The sequence below is a fragment of the Oncorhynchus clarkii genome, chromosome 25, assembly GCF_045791955.1.
Source record: "Oncorhynchus clarkii lewisi isolate Uvic-CL-2024 chromosome 25, UVic_Ocla_1.0, whole genome shotgun sequence".
NCBI classification, from domain to species: domain Eukaryota; kingdom Metazoa; phylum Chordata; class Actinopteri; order Salmoniformes; family Salmonidae; genus Oncorhynchus; species Oncorhynchus clarkii.
In genome coordinates, this window is record NC_092171.1 from 22,335,323 (window position 1) to 22,347,364 (window position 12,042).

The window sequence follows — 12,042 nt, forward strand, 5'->3', positions numbered from 1 at the left end:
TGGACTGTAGCCTACAAAAGCCTATTGTCGCTCTTTTGCCTTGATTGATCAAACACATTTGGTGTGTCATCATAGTGGTCTCTGACTTGTGGTCAGACTCGCTCAAGTGGAACAAACTTAAACTTGTGCCTTTTTTCAATGCTGATTTGAATATCAATGAGAAAACATAGAAGTTTCAAAGATTTCTTTTCGCAAACATATTTTCTGAATTTAAAAGTAATCCTCGAAGTAATCATCTATTTTTTCAAAAGTATCTGTAATCTGATTACAACATTTTTGCTGTTTACATAACGGATTGCAGTTGCCATTGTTTTGTAATCCCTTACATGTAATCTGTTACTCCCCAACCCTGTTGACTACATTAAAATGTTGGAAGCCCTCAAAGTCCTCAGTTCAATGCAAAACGGCCATTATAAACTGGGTGGATCGAGCCTGAATGCTGAATGGCTGACAGCAGTGGTCTATCAGTATACCACAGGTATAACAAAACATGTATTTTTACTGCTCAAATTACATTGGTAACCAGTTTATAATAGCAATAACGTACCTCGGGGGTTTGTGATATATGACCAATTTACCACAGATAAGGGCTGTGTCCAGGCACTCCACATTGCGTTGTATATAAGAAGCCGTGGTATATTGGCCATATACCACACCCTTGCTTAACTAGAGGCCTCTATCATTCTCTATGGTTTACTCAGACATTGTGAAGCTCGTCCACAGCACCACGAATAGAAACACAGTCCTGTTTAAATTCTGAGTGCGTCACCTATGCCTTCGTGTTCCCGAGCACTTCATAGATCTGTCAGTAACCAGATAGCTAGCTACTTGAGATAGCGAAGCAGATTGCATTGGTTTCAAACAACTAGCTACGGACAACTAGCAACAACTAACCTCTGTCATGGAAAATGCATTTGCCGCGTTTTGTACAGTATCGTATCGCCTATTGTTTTAACAGGTCTTATTATTGTCTTCGACAGGAAAACCTGTTATTTTTATTTATTTGCTCCTCTTGTTGAAAGTGTTTATTTTCTGGGAACTGGCTATACAGCTAAACTGAGCAGTTAACGTTACGTTACTTCCATGATGCACAGGCTACTACTTGACTAACTAGTTAATGGTGCCATGATGCATGAGCTGCTGCTTGACTAGCTAGTTAATGGTAATTTATAGTAAATACACAGTGCTCTACATCAGAATCAACATAACAAAATATATGATGACGCAATTTGTACAACTATGCAATAATCTCAAAGACCCGATTCATCTAGCACGGTTTCAGCAGATCTGCGGTGTACATGGGACATTTTCTAGGAACCCAGTGGAGATTAGAGGAGTGGAGCGAGGTCACTTGCACAACGTCAATGGCATAAGCCATCTCCAGGGTGAAAGTGAGAAATGTATTGTCAACGGAGGCGGAGAAGGGGAGAAAACAGATAGTCTTCGGCAGAGGAAAGTCACCTCCCCAGGGAACAGTTGGATACAGGAAGGTGTAGATGCTTCTCAGAATGGGGCAGTAGTCATTCCTGCTGCGGTGGCCATGGCCGGGCACAGCTGCAACGGTGGCCACCTCGCTGGAGCACCTCACAGAAAATGTCTCAAGTGGCGTCAACAGGTCCGGAGTGGAATGCACCTCCGAGAACCCTGAGGACCTCAGTCCTTCTAGGAGCACTGTCAAGCCCTTGCACAAAAACTCTCTGACAGGCGATGAGGGGCAGGAGTTTTTAATTGAGAACAAGTTTGTGTACTACCTTTTGGAACCAAGCTGGGCAATGAGCTGTTTTACATCACCTTTTTCCCGTTCTTCATCTGGAACGTGGACCTTTACGTCAGCCGGTGACTGATCGTGGTCTGGGTTTGGGTCATGGACCTGGGCCAGAGCAAGGATATCATTGGCTGGTCCAGGCCAGTCTCAGACTTTCACCGCCCATGGTCATGATGGAGATGTTCTATAATTCTGATTATAACCTGAGTGATTCGAGCCGTGAATGCTGATTGGCTGACAGCCGTGGTATATCAGACCATGGGTATGACAAAACATGTATTTTTACTGCTCTAATTAAGTTGGTAACCAGTTTATAATAGCAATAAGGCACGTCAAGGGTTTGTGGCCATATATTACAACCCCTCGGGCCTTATTGCTTAAGTACATTATGCCCTCTATGCAGTGGCGGTTCTAGCTTGTATGGCTCCCTGGGCATGCAGCCAAGAGAAGGGACTTATAATTATTATATTCAGCCCAAGGGCACAACTGCCACTGGCCATTATAAAAGGCATGGATTTTTTAGGGGCATTATGGCCACACAAAGGGGATGCCTCAGGGAAATTTGAATTCAAATTGTGAATGAGAGACTGATGAAGTGTGTGCAGGCTGCGCAAAAAAACAAAGCAGAGCTTATGCCTTTCATGCAACTTTTTGAGTCGCATCATTCTGCCTTAAAATGTATAAAAAATTGTGTGGAAGGTGTGGAAGCCAGGAGATGCTAAATGTGTTCATGTTAATTAACGGTCAATTACCGTTAGATCTGCAATTATTGTCTTGTCAATCACCGGCTGACAAAATGTAATGACCGCCACACCCCTAGTGACTACCACGAACTTACTATGAAACTTCATGTTGACACCATTGTCCTCAACAGCTGCCAGTTCCATAAAAACACTGCCAAGTGGGGAAGCACTTTGATACTTCCTCATCCTAATTGAAAAAGCAAACAGCAACATGTGATTTACTGCCAGCCAATAATGCGGTATAAAGGCGCTGTTCAGACAGCAAGTGGCGGACTAGGTAGCCCACTCATTTTCAAAGAAGCCTAGGCAGGGGGGCAAGATTTTCATTTTTACATTTTAGTCATTTAGCACAGGCTCTCATCCAGAGTGATTTAAAGTTAGTGCATTCATCTTAAGATAGCTATGTGGGTCAACCACATATCACAGTCATAGTAAGTACATTTTCCCTCAATAAATAGCTATTACTTTAGGGTTTCAGATGTTTTCAGAAGATGGGCAGGGACTTTTCTGTCCTAGCTTCAGGGGGAAGCTGGTTCCACCATTGTGGTGCCAGGACAGAGAAAAGCTTGGACTGAGCTGAGTAGGAGCTGCCCTCCCATAGGGGTATGAGGGCCAAGAGACCAGCGGTGGCAGAACAGAATGCTTGGGTTGGGGTGTAGGGTTTGAGCATAGCCTGAAGGTAGGGAAGGCCAGATCCTGTTGTTGCTCTGTAGGCAAGTAACATGGTCTTGTTTTGGATGTGAGCTTCGACTGGAAGCCAGTGGTCAGCAGTACTCATGCCCGTGGAAGCTGTTTAGTTGAGGTGGAGAAAATAAGATTCTGCTCTTTTTTTCAATAGTTTGCAACTGCAGCTAGCCAACTACTGTTATCGTCCCGCCTCTTCTTCTGTGGGGTTTATCGGCGGTTTATCGGCGGCATCCAACGTTATGGTACATTACTGTCAACTACTGTACTGGAACGTCCCCGCCTCCCGCCTGTGTAGAGTTGTAGCTTAACATGTTTCACGCTGGATTTATTAAGTCTGGTGCTGCTCTGCACAAACAAGCTTGTTAGCTAAAGCTTGTTAGCTAGCTAGCTCAAAGGACATTCAAAGCAGCCGCTCCTCCTTCCGTAGGTATAATTCTGTGGACCTAATTCAGATAATGCATGTCATAACAAGATGCCCAGCGCTTCAAGCCACCTCCTGAACCCTCTCTAGCTCTCTTCCCACCTGCAAAATTTCCGTTGCATCTTGCGCCATAGGCTACACTTGTCTGTCCATCATGCATCTAAACAACTAGCTTGACTGCTCTATCTGCACTGATTGGTGAAGTAATTTAATTGGCTAAATGTAAAAAAACTGTTGATTTCACAGGTTAAAAAAGGAACAGAAAGGAATGATTTTTTTCTGGTTCGAAACGATTAAGAACTTTATTTTGTTGGTCGGAACAGTCCAAACACACCAACACAGTCATGAAGAGGGCACGTCAACACCTCTTCACCCTCAAGAGGCTGAAAAGATTTGGCATGGGCCCTCATATCGTCAACAAATTCTACAGCTGCACCATTGAGAGCATCTTGACTGGCTGGATCACCGCTTGGTATGGCAACTGCTTGCTATCCGACCGCAAGGCACTAGAGAGGGTAGTGCATACGGCCCAGTACATCACTGGGGCCGAGCTCCCTGCCGTCCAGGACCTCTATATGAGGCGGTGTCAGAGAAAGGCCCTAAAAATGTTCAAAAGATTCCAGCCACCCAAGTCATAGACTGTTCTCTCTGCTACTGCATGGCATACGGTACCAATGCACCAAGTCTGGAACCAACAGGACCCTGAACAGTTCCTACCCTGAAGCTATAATAATGCTAAATAGTTAGTTAAATAGTTAACCAAATAGCTACCTCGACTATCTGCATTGACCCTTTTTGCACTAACTTTTTTTGACTCATCATATACGCTGCTGCTACTGTTTACTATCTGTCACTTTATTCCTAGTTATACAGTGCATTCGGAAAGTATTCAGAACCCTTGAGATTTTCCACATTTTGTTACGTTACAGCCTTATTCTAAAATGTATTAAATTCATTTTTCCCTCATCAATCTACACATAATATCCCATAATGACATAGTAAAAACAGGTTTTTAGACATTTTACACAAGTATTCAGACCCTTTGATACGAGACTCAAAATTGATCTCAGGTCCACCCTGTTTCCATTGATGATCCTTGAGATGTTTCTACAACTTGATTGGAGTCCACCTGTGGTAAATTCAATTGATTGGACGTGATTTGGAAAGGCACACACCTGTCTATATAAGGTCCCACAGTTGACAGTGCATGACAGAGGAAAAATCAAGCCATGAGGCCAAAGAAATTGTCCGTAGAGCACCGAGACAGGATTGTGTCGCGACACAGATCTGGGGAAGGGTACCAAAACATTTCTGAAGCATTGAAGGTCCCCAAGAACACAGTGGTCTCCATCATTCTTTAATGAAAAAGGTTTCGAACCACCAAGACTCTTCCTAGAGTTGGCCGCCCAGGCAAACTGAGCAATCGGGGGAGAAGGGCCTTAGTCAGGGAGGAGACGAATGGCTTTGGCGGGGCTTTGAAAGAGGGTGTTGTTGGTAATAACTTACTCCTCCATGATCATAGGCATTATCACAAATCCCCCATAACAAGAAGCAAAAATAAATGTTAAATGGTGTTTAAATAAATGCATTGGAATTGAATCACTGGCTCACCTTGGGATTTGTATTCATGCACAGTTTATAAACATTGCTCCATTTTGCGTCATCTCCCACACAACCTGCTTGCCTCAGCTCCATGGGAATCCTTGCGGGAAATGAGAACATCACATAATTAGATTTGCCTCTGTGAAGTGGCTTGAGGTATACAGTGCAGACCCATCCGTCCTATAAGCAGCAATGCTGTCATCCCCACCACCGTGAAAGATGGTGTGAGAAGAGAGAATGCGACTTTAAGCCTGAAACGTTATTTGAAGAAGAAAGTAAAGGTCATTTCTAGTATTTTCTCTGTTTTGTAACAGACCAGCTGTGGCAGGCAGGCAGCAGGCCCAACTGGAGAGTGAGACTAGTAGCGATGAGGCATGCTGACTGTCCTAATATGGACCTGCCTTTTGGCCTCCATTTCTACAACTGTGCACCAGAGAGACAGAACTGTACATGTTTGACTCTGCACCTGTTTGTGACTGACAGAGTGTCTGTTTTTCAGAGCATGTGCGCTTGTTTCCACAATTCCCATTAAGTCCCACGTGGTAATTTATGTTGTCTCTCACTGGAAAGATGTGATTGGCCTGGTTGGCTACAGTCTTGGGTTTGACTGTCGGTCGCCAGGGCAACTGCTGCTATGGTGATGCCTGTATCATGTCTCAGGGAGTTGACTGATGGAGTGACACAGAGCAGTCAACCACACACAGGCAAGGGAGTTAGTAGATACCCAGCCCCAGGCAGTGATCCTGTGTAGCCTCTCTCTTCCTCCTGCTCCCCCTCCATAGGCTCACTGACCCTCTCCTGTACACCAATGATCTGTGGGGCTCCCAGGCTTGTTTCCAGCTCATATAACAATATAATAGCAGAGCTAATGCTGAAGGGGCTTAATGCTGTGTCTGGGAGACACTATATCAGTTGCTGTTTTCTGGGGGCTGCTGGAGTGTAGAACATCCATTTGTGGTCTCAGACCGCTGCCAGGCTTCAATGCTTAATGTGTTCTGTATGAGCTTAAAATCTCATCACGCTCAATGAAAACGCTTCCCCCTCTTTTTTTTTTACACAGGAATGCTTTGAATTGTATTTAAAATAGTTTGCGTAGATAGCCCAGCCTCATGTTCTCTACCATCTGAGAGGCTAACAGGCTGATCCTCCAGTTCAGGCCTCTCTCATTAAACTGGGAATATACAGTCATCATAACTAATGAGGCCTGATAGCTGATCCTGTTAAATCATTAATGGCAAAACAAGAGACCAGGAAATGAACGTTAGGCCCTAAGGAGGACATGAAGTTGTCTATAATCTATCCTCCTCCCATGCTTTCTGTAATGGCAGTCCATTTAATAGGGCCTATATCATAGTTCATTATGTGGGTTGTATGCCACAGTTCTCAGTGTCTCTCTCTAATGGCTTTATGAGCCCTGGTTTGGTGGTAAGGGGTTAAAGTGAGTACTGATTATCACTAAATTATGCCAATGTAGCCATAGTACAAGCTACATTTTCAGGTTCTCTCGGTTAAGCCTAGTTGGACCAAGTGAGACAACAGTTGGGACAGACTAGCGATAGCAATCACAATGAGAGACTCTTAATGACTAAGATAAAGGTGATAAAACATTACAAGGGCATTTAGCTCTTGGACTATCTCACCTCTGGATCTCTGAAAATCCTTTTGATTGTAACATGTGGTCTTGCAGTGATCCTACTGCACGATGCCACACTTGTGACCATGGAAGGGCGTGTCCATGGCTTTGGTAGACATGTAGGCCAGGGTGGGTTAATGACTGACAGCATGAAGAGAGGGGGAGAGGTAGGGTGATCTCTGGCGTGTTGGAGTATAAATAGTTAACTGTCCTGGTTACTGAGCCGTAGATAGATGAGAGGTGTTTCACCATGGTGAAAGTGAAGATCAAACATCGATAATAACACTGGCTCACTCAAATGTCCCTTGAAGCTAGAATCCTTAATTGAAACAGTAACAACGCTTACTACCTGCCCCTGTTTCACAAAAAATCTTAAGGAATGGAGCTGGAGAAATGTAAACACTCTCAAATTCATAGAGAGAGCTATGGATGCATGGACTGATGCATGGACTGACTAAATGTATAGTGTTAACCATGTTAAAAACATTGGAGTGAGTTAAACAAGCTTACATTTTGGGGTTCTGATGGGGTACAACAGTTGAACTAAGCTCATGAGGCATTTATAAGTTATGTTCTTCAAATCAAAATGTATTTGTCACACGCACCGAATACAACAGGTGAAATGCTTACTTACAAGCCCTTAACCAACAAGTTTTAAGAAAATACCTAAAAAAAAGTAAGAGATAAATGTAACAAATAATTAAAGAGCAGCAGTAAAATAACAATAGCGGGGCAATATACAGGGGGTACCGGTACAGGGTCAATATGCGGGGGCACAGGTGTCGAGGTAATATGTACATGTAGGTAGAGTTATTAAAGTGACTATGCATAGATAAATCAAATCAAATGTTATTGGTCACATACACATGGTTAGCAGATGTTAATGCGAGTGTAGCGAAATGCTTGTGCTTCTAGTTTCGACAGTCCAGTAATATCTAACAAGTAATCTAACAATTTCCCAACAACTACCTAATACACACAAATCTAAAGGGGTGAATGAGAATATGTACATAAGTATATGGATGAGCAATGGCCTAGCGGCGTAGGCAAGGTGCAGTAGATGGTATAGAACAGTATATACATGTGATACGAGTAATGTAAGATATGTAAACATTTTTAAAGTGCCGTTGTTTAAAGTGACTAGTGATCCATTTATTAGTTTCCAGTGATTGGGTCTCAATGTAGGCAACAGCCTCTCTGAGTTAGTGATTGCTGTATAGCAGTCTGATGGCCTTGAGATAGAAGCTGTTTTTCAATCTCTCAGTCCCAGCTTTGATGCACCTGTACTGACCTCGCCTTCTGGATGACAGCAGTGTGAAAAGGCAGTGGCTCAGGTGGTTATTGTCCTTTTTGGCATTCCTGTGACATCAGGTGGTGTAGGTGTCATGGAGGGCAGGTAGTTTTTAGTGTCAAGGAAAATGTATGGAGTAGAAAGTACAAAATGTAGTGAAGTAAAAGTAAAAGTTGTCAAAAATATAAATAGTAAAGTACAGATACCCAAATAAATGACTTAAGTAGTACTTTAAATTATTTTTATCGAAGTACTTTACACCAGTGCTTGTCCTGAAACCACTCCTGCGTTGTTTTGGCTGTGGCCTTAGGGTCATTGTCCCTTTGGAAGGTGAAACTTCACACCAGTCTTAGGTCCTGAGCGCTCTGGAGCAGGTTGTTGTGACTCTAAAAATCACATCCATATCTTAACAAAAGTATGGTCATCATTTATCATATCCTATGCACGACTAATTAGATGCAAACTTGACAGATAAATCCTTTCCAAGTTACAGTATTTGGTCCATACAGCTTTTAATAACATCACAAAATGAAAAGCAATATTACATACATTTTCCATAGTTCCCCACTCACATCGTTACGTTAGAAATATTGTTCCATTATTCACTTTTTGGACATTAGAATTTTGGGCAGTCAAAGTGTCTGTGAACAAAGACATTCCTTTGGTTGATACTGAAGAGCAAGAGAGTGCCATCGCCGGCTTAATTTACAACCAAGTGTTAGCTGTCAACCCGGCAGTTCCCTCCTCCCCCCTTAGTGGGTGGGAGAGGGTCTGGTTATTGTCAGTCATTGCCAAGCTGATCTGACCCATTGTGATCCTCACAGGACAGTGATGACAAGGTTTTCATCAAAGATCTCTTTGTACTTTGCTCCATTCATCTTTGCCTCAATCCTGACTAATCTCCCAGTGCCTGCCGCTGAAATACATCCCCACAGCATGATGCTGCCACCACCATGCTTCACCGTAGGGATGGTGCCAGTTTTCCTCCAGACGTGACACTTGACATTCAGGGCAACGAGTTCAATCTTGGTTTCATTAGACCAGAGAATCTTGTTTCTCTTGGTCTGAGAGTCTTTAGGTGCCTTTTGGAAAATTCCAAGCGTGCAGTCATGTGCCTTTTACTGAGGAGTGGCTTCCGTCTGGCTACTCTACCATAAAGGCCTGATTGGTGGAGTGCTGCAGAGATGGTTGTCCTTCTAGAAGGTTATCCCATCTCCACAGAGGAACTCTATAGTTCTGTCAGAATGACCATCGGGTTCTTGGTCTCCTCCCTGATCAAGGCCCTTCTCCCCCGACTGTTCAGTTTCGCCGGGCGGCCGGCTCTAGGAAGACTCTTGGTGGTTCCAAACTTCTTCCATTTAAGAATGGAGGCCACTGTGTTCTTGGGGACATTTTTTGGTACCCTTCCCCAGATCTGTGCCTCGACACAATCATGTCTCTGAGCTTTATGGATCATTCCTTTGACCTCTGACATACACTGTCAACTGTTGGACCTTATATAGACAGGTGTGTGCCTTTCCAAATCATGTTCAATCAAGTTGTAGAAACATCTCAAGGATGATCAATGGAAACAGGATGCACTTGAGCTCAATTTAGAGTCTCAAAGCAAAGGGTCTGATTACTTATGTAAATAAGTTATCTGTTTTTTATTTTTAATACATTTGCAAAAATGTCTAAAAACCTGTTTTAGCTCTGTCATTATGGGGTATTGTGTCTAGATTGCTGATAAAAAACCAACATGTAGTTGGATCCTGTTCATACCGTTCTCATTCTTTCACAAGAAAATAATCACTGTAGAGAATGACCTGGGGTTTTATTGGACATGAGTCACACAAGGCTGTTGGTGTGCATAGTCCTTGTTCTGTGGCCTCCAAGGAATTTCACACCAAATGGTGAAGTGATCTGGAAAAATATACATGAGCGCAGGACAGTATTTGTGTCATTTTTCTGCTTGTTAAATACTATAGCTTGCTTCATGACCCTTGGCCTGATTCTGCTCAGAGGCAAGAGCTCACTGTCCTGATGGGTTGTTCTCCTTAGCCAATTCTGTTTCTGCACGTCACCCCACCACTTTCTGTCAACAAACTTGTTCCTCTATTATGAAATGAAAATCTGTCAACGGGATAAAAGTCTGTCTTACATTACTCAAATGATTAAAGCATTGTTAAGATCATCTGAATGTATGTGGGAGTGCTGTCTGTATAACTCATATGTTTCTAAGCTATTGTTGTTGTTGTTCCTAGGACATCATTGCTGGCTTCCTGTACAGCCACCTGATCCTGGTGGTGTTCCAGCCGGGAATTGGACCTGATCGACAACTTCAAGCTGATGTATCACTACGCCCCCCTCATCATCATCTCCCTGCACCCTTCTCCTTCACTCTGGACACCTGGAGCACTTCACAGGGAGACACCGCTCAGATCCTGGGCACCGGCGCTGGCGTGGCCCTGGCCTCCCACCTCAACCACCAACTGGGCCTGATGTCTGACCCCCCGCTGGACCTGCTGCCCCTGTCCCCATCGGCCCTCAGGGCCTGCCTGCTGCCTGTGGCAATGCCGAGGTTCTGCCTATGCATGCTGGTGTTGCTGGCCACCAGGGCCCTCATGAAGGCCATCACCATTACTCTGGCCTGCAGTATCTAAGGCATCCCAAGTAGAGGCATGAGGAAGGCCTGACAGCACATGGAGGTGGAGCTGCCCTACAGGTACATTGTACGACATGGTGGGCTTCAACACCCTCTTCCTGGTGCCACAGCTTTTATTAACCTTCCGGCAGCTGTCCTGATGGGGGAGCCCTGTGGATCTTCCAGTCCCCTGCCCTCGCCCTGCCCAAAACCAGGCCATAGGAACATGGGAAATTTACACCCTAGATGCGTGAATAACAAAAACATGAACACCACACAATGGTTAATATAACAACATTAGCAGATAATTAGTGTTTCCTTTTTGGGGGGTAAATGGAGCTTAATATATTGGTAAAAGTCACCTTGTCCTAGAGAGATTTACACATTTATCAAAACATCACGCAAGGGTCAGCCTACACTAAACACAGCTCTTATTTTAAGTGTTTCTAAAATCTCCTATGGGAAAAGTAAATGGTGGAAAACGATTGGAACAATTTCCCGGTTTGACCGCTGGGTTTTATGGGTATTATGACTCATACTGTGGTACTCTATCATGACACCTCCATCGTGGGGGAAGTGAGGTGCCAAGATGGCGGCTTGAACAGACGCTTTTTTACCGAGCTCCGTACCAAAATTAAGAAAGATTGTGAGAAAAAAAACAAGTTTACAGTCATTACTATTACTGTTTTTATTTGTTCAAGATATAAGACCTTTCCTGTGACTGGAATAATAATTGGATAATTTATTTTGGCATGTCCATGCAAAGTCGTGACATAAAAAGAAAGGAAGAAGTTAGCCGTTCTATTGCTAATCAACAAGAGAGAAACGTGCTTTAGATACCTGCCGTAACTACTCTTGGCCTATGGATAATAAAATGCTTTCGAATGCTGTTGAAGATGACGAATTCACCCTCTTTACCGGTTACTCTGTGCAAACCTCCACCCTCCAAAAAACCCAACATGAACTCTGACATCGTGGCTACCCTCTCCTTACTCATCAACTCCAGGTCTGACACCATTGATAAAATGGTAGGCGCGAACACCAATCAGAATTTGGGTTGAATACCTTTTATGGAAAAGTTTGATCTTACTGATATATGGAGAGAGAGGTTTCCGGCCGACAGATCATTCACTTGGAGTAACAAAACAGGTTCCAGACAATCCAGAATAGGTTTTTGGCTTATATCCAAATGTATTGATAGTGAGTGTGTTACTACAAATATTTGTACTACTCCCCTCACAGACCATAAGGCTATTTACATTGATATCAAAATATTT

The 12,042-nt window shown here is 43.5% G+C and overlaps 1 pseudogene; it reads left to right on the plus strand.

Annotated features, from left to right (window-relative positions):
* The first annotated feature begins 1,159 nt into the window (after positions 1-1,159).
* Positions 1,160-10,926, plus strand: LOC139383593 (sphingosine-1-phosphate phosphatase 1-like; annotated as a pseudogene).
* The last annotated feature ends 1,116 nt before the right edge of the window (positions 10,927-12,042 follow it).